Raw genomic sequence first — 5,531 nt, forward strand, 5'->3', positions numbered from 1 at the left:
AAATATATATAAAAAAAGGTTTGGGGATGTGGCTCAGTGGTTAATACTCCTGGGTTCAATCTTCAGTACCAATAAGAATAGTAGTAGTAGTAGTAGCAGTAGTAGTAGTCGTAGTAGTAATAGAAGGTTACAAATAGGGAGTTATTGGATAGGGAGATATTGGTTAAAGGGCACAAGAATTCAGTTTTACAGAAGGAACCATGTTTTTGACATCTACTACAAAACATAGTCAATTGTAATGTAATGCAAAAATGCCAAGTGAGTAGATTTGAATGTTCATATTACCAAAAAAAAAAAAAAAAAAAAAAAAAAAAAAGAGCGAGCGAAAGAGAGATACGAATCTGAAATAATGGATATGTTAATTAGCTTTATTCAATCATAAGGAATACATTCTTCAAAATATCACATTATATTCTATAAATGTATACAATTATTATTTGCCCATTAAAAATTAAAAAAAAACATTCTGTCAAGAATCATGCTGATCACATTATAGATGTTGTCTTTTTAATGCAATAAAAGCATAAAAAATTACAATCACTCTCATGCATCAGGCATCAAGCAGAGATTAGTCATGAGTTTAAGAAGCACATGAACATTTTTACTATGTCATTCCCGGGGCAGAAGCATAACCTCCCACTGGTTAAGCTCTTGGATCATCTTCTTTATCTGGCCATCAGCTTTCAATACAATCCTTTCTTCCCATAAGTCTTAGAAATTTGGTCTGCCCACCTTTCCTCTTTCCAGCTGTCTCCACCAATTCTCCTTTCTGTGATTCATCTTCTGTTAGAATTCTTTAGTGGGATTCAGCTTCCCCTCTTTTCTTCTTTTTAATTATTTCTGATAAAACAAGCAAAACAAAAAAAATCATAGAATTTTCAATGAGGATCTCATTAACAATTTCAAGCTATAATATAATAGTATTAACAATTGTTACTGTTTCATTAGTAAGAGGTTATTTTTGCTATTAATTTTACCATTCATAATTATATTTGCATATCTTCCTAGCCACTTATATGATAGTGAATAGATTTTAGTTTGAGTCAAAATTGCAATATCTTTACCCCTGCTATTTCTGAAAACTGGCAACTGCCCTCATTTGTCTTCCCCCAGCTTGTAATTGAGAGAGAAGAAAGCTGTTATTGAAGATCACACATATCAACATATACATTTTGAGTAATAAACTAAAGAAGATAGACATGACTATTAATTTCAGAAAAGTTCCCTCAATATTAATTAATTTTTGCTATTAATGAGACTGGCTAATATTTGTTAAGTATGTAATGTTCTAAATGCTCTCCAAATGAAAATTCATGATTATCTACATTTATTGATGGAGAAATTGAAGCATAGAATTTGTTCAAGGATCCCTGTAAATAATGGATCTAAGGTTCAAGCCCAGGTCTGTGGAAAAAAATGAAATAGGCTGCTTCCAAAACTGTAGCCTGGTATCACAAATCACAGTTTATTGTAAAGACCAAATTTTATTTTCTACATTTATTATTCTGCAATTCCTTTGAATCTTATTAATGTGTTTATTATCCTGCAATTCCTTTGGATCTTATTAGTGCTGTTGAAAAATGGATCTCATTTCACTCTAAAAAGCCTGTAGTTAATAGATGGGCTGTTCAGAAAATGAAAAAATAAATTTAGTCATTGTGAGGCTATCTGTTTAGCTCATTCTCATAAATTGGTTTTATTTCTACTTCCTAAAAACTTATAATTGCTATTGTCTTCTGGATTCCTTGATAAATACAAGTAGGTAACACATATATGGTAAAATTTAAACTACACACTAGGTTTTACAGTTCTATTCTTATGAACTTAATCAGGTGAAACCACCTATTTTATTGCAGTTAAGTGTATTTTCTATAGATTAAATCCCTAATGACATCAAGCATCTTGAGTGAATTTATCATGTCTACAGAGATTTCTTTTTTCTATTGTCTTTTTTTTTGAAAAAAAAAAAAGCAAAAATTCCCCTCCCACATATACTTACCACATTGGCACTGATTTAAAATTGTGTTATTAATAGGTAATTTTATATATAGATGTACTTAGTAAGCTGTGCATAGTTCTTTTCATATAATAGCTCTGTGATTTCAGAATAACTTTTTCAGGAGAGGTTAAAATAAAGATAATTTATTGAACAGCAATATATTCACTTTGCAGTAAAAATATTGCATAAAATGTCCTCATACTAAGGGTCATAAACTTTCTTGAAAAAAGTACTGTTATGATTTATGATTTAGTTGACATTGATCTAACAGGCTTATCTTCTATTCCATTTCATTAGAATCTTTAGATAATTAAAAATGCTTTGAAAAATAGAGTACTTGGGGCTGGGGATATGGCTCAAGCGGTAGCACGCTCGCCTGGCATGCATGCAGCCTGGGGGGGTTCAATCCTCAGCACCACATACAAACAAAGATGTGTCCGCCGATAACTAAAAAAAAAATATTAAAATTCTCTCTCAAAAAAAAAATAGAGTACAATAAACAAATAAGTAAAATAGGCAACATGGAAAGGTCATTCATAAAAATCCCAACTCCATGATGATACTGAATTCCGAGGCCATTTATTTAGATAGAAGATTATTTTTATCAATATTTGTTCCTGCATGAGATTATTATCACCTGTATATATTAGGTTCAAGCTCAAAAAGCTGACTCCCATAGGAAAGAAGCTAGTAGAGCTAAACTTGTGGCATTTTTCAAAAATTCAAAGTCAAAACTAAGATTACCCCTGTGGAAGTATTTGCATAATGCTAGACATCTAAGACTGAGCTGAGCAGTATGATAGCTTATAGCCATACTTGACTATTTGTTTTTGAATAATTGAAATGAAATAATATTAGAAATTCATTTCTTTAATCACAATAGCCACATTCTAAGTTCATAGTATCCATCATCACAGGAAGTCCTGCAGGACAGCACTGATCCAGACAATGTGAAATGCCAGTGAGTGTTTATTTGTTAGGTAGATTCTCAGTATTCATCCAGGTCTCTGGTAACATATAAAAGGAGTAGTGAGTTGTTTTCTCAGGCATGACACATTTAAAGAAGATGAATCAATAGACTGGCACAGTGGCATGTACCTATAAACCCAGGGATACAGGAGGCAGAGACAGGAGAATCACAAGTTTGAGGTCAGTCTCAGGAACTTAGGGAGATCCTGTTTCAAAATAAAAAAAAATTAGAGAAAACCTAAGTATATAACTTAAAAATTTTTTCAACAAAATTTTCATAACACTTATCAAACGCCAGGCACTAATTAGGCAAAAGTGAACACTGTGTGGTTTCTGACCTTGAAAGAATGACATCCGTGTGGATGAGCTGGAGAAATTTCCAATCATTACAGTGTGGTTTTATTGCGCAATGTGGCATACTAATTAAAGAAGACATCAACTCTGTCTGGAGGACTTGAAGAAAACCTCAAGTATGAGGTGATAGTTGTGTTATTAAAACGTGTTTTAGGATGTGCAGTAGTAACATGAAACAAAAAGCTAAGTTCTTACTGATGTCTAAGTGAATTTGGGAATGACCCTGACCTTGAGGTAGTATGCTGCCCCAACATTCTGTACTATTCTAATGCTACATACTGGATTTCATGGATATAATTTGTCCTAATGTATGTTTTTTATTTTATTTTATTTTTTTTAGGAGAATGCTGAAATAACAACAGGAGCTGCTATAACCCAAGTGACATGAACTAATGAAATACTCCCAAGTTCATGCTGCCAAGTCAGGATTGGTGATGTTACATGAGAAACATCAATAGGCTACAGAGATTTTTAAACAACTCTCTCAACACACAACCTGAGGAGAATGCTAATAATGCTCAAGAGAGTGCTGGACAAGGGAAGTAAAAGAACAGAGGAATCAGGAGGAGAATAGTAAACTATTGTCTCTAAAGAGCTTCCAGTGTCAATGTTTGGGTCTGGAGAGCAACGTGGCTAAGGGAATCTTAGGATGGGCTTGAGGAGTCCAAACAGAAGTAGAAGAAAGGCAATTCCTTAACTTTGTGGGTTAAGCACAATCATGGGTTCCTTCAGTAAAACAGACTGGCAAGCCATTGTAGTATGTTGTATATAACGCATAGGTCTTTTACCACTTGAGCTGAAGCCCCTGAGGACAGGTGGAAACTTATGTCAGTTCTGTCTCTGAACTTGAGGTATGGTGTCTTGTAGAAGTTACAACCCTTCTTGATGGAGTCAGGCCCAGGAATCAGAGTCGGAAGAAGGACCCAGAGGTGGGCAGAGCAGGCCTGGCTGCTGCCTCACACCACCCAGGTGAGAAAACAGATAAATGATAGTGTGTGTGAACTGCACAAAGTGGCAGCTGCTTCACATTCGCTTTCTAAATCTCACACAAGAATCACTCTTGATGCACATTCTAACCAGAAACACACAGGAACGGGAATTCTGAGAAAGAGCATCTATCTGAACCAAGTGGACCCACAGCAAAGTTGCCATTCTCACTGTGGAATGGTTTTTCAGGCATATTGACAATCTTGTTAACTTCATAAAGTCATTTGTTAAAGGACCCAAGGCTACTTACCTGGAGAGATACTTACATGGAGTGAATTCTGACTATTTTAGTTAAGATTCTGGTGCCTAGAGAGGGCAAAAGCAGATAAGCATCACTTTTTTTTAAATTAGAGCTTTATATTTGTACATAGTAGTTGGGTTCATCCCAACAAACTCATTTAAGCATGGAAATGGTTTTCAGTTCATGATTTCCCTGCTTTTCCCATTCTCCCTGTCCTCTCCCATTCTCCTTCCTCTACTCTACTAGACTTCCTTTCACTCATCTATGAATTTATATTTGATTGGTTCTTTCTGTTGTCCTATTCATGTCTCCCCCCTTTTATTTTTTTATAGCTTCTGCCTATGAGAGCAAACATTTGACTTTTGAGTTTCTGAGTTTGGCTTATTTCACTTGGCAAGATGTTTTCCATTTTCATCCATTTACTGGCAAATACCATAATTTTGTTCTTTTTTATGGCTGAGTAGAACACATATATATCACAATTTCTTTATCCATTCATCTATTGATGAGCATCTGAGTTGATTACATAATTGTAAATTATAATTTTCAATTGTGAATTGTGTTGTTATAAACATTGAGGTGGCTGTATTGCTGTAGTATGCCAATTTTAGATCTTTTGGGAAAATGTCAAGGAGTGGGATAGCTGGATCATATGATGATTCCATTCCTAGTTTTTTGAGGAATCTCCATACTGCTTTCAAAGTGGTTGTACTAGCATGCAGTTCCACCAACAATGTACCAGCATTTATTATCGTTTGCATTCTTTTTTTTTTTTACTTTGAATCACATTATTTTATTTATTTATTTATTTTTCTCTTACTCTGATTTTTATTTATTTAGGTTGTTCAAAACATTACACAGCTCATGACATATCATCTTCCATACATTTGATTCAAGTGGGTTATGAACTCCCATTTTTTACCCCAAATACAAGTTGCAGAATCACATCGGTTACACATCCACATTTTTACATAATACCAT

The 5,531-nt window shown here is 34.2% G+C and overlaps 1 long non-coding RNA gene across 1 annotated transcript in view; it reads left to right on the forward strand.

Moving 5' to 3' along the window:
- The first annotated feature begins 3,607 nt into the window (after nucleotides 1–3,607).
- LOC125619777 overlaps nucleotides 3,608–5,531 on the forward strand; it is a 14,769-nt gene continuing 12,845 nt past the window's right edge. The window contains exon 1 of the long non-coding RNA XR_007351368.1: nucleotides 3,608–4,291. This is a non-coding gene — a long non-coding RNA (uncharacterized LOC125619777). The remainder of the gene's footprint in view (nucleotides 4,292–5,531) is intronic.

Source organism: Marmota marmota, unplaced genomic scaffold, assembly GCF_001458135.2.
Source record: "Marmota marmota marmota unplaced genomic scaffold, marMar, whole genome shotgun sequence".
NCBI lineage: Eukaryota > Metazoa > Chordata > Mammalia > Rodentia > Sciuridae > Marmota > Marmota marmota.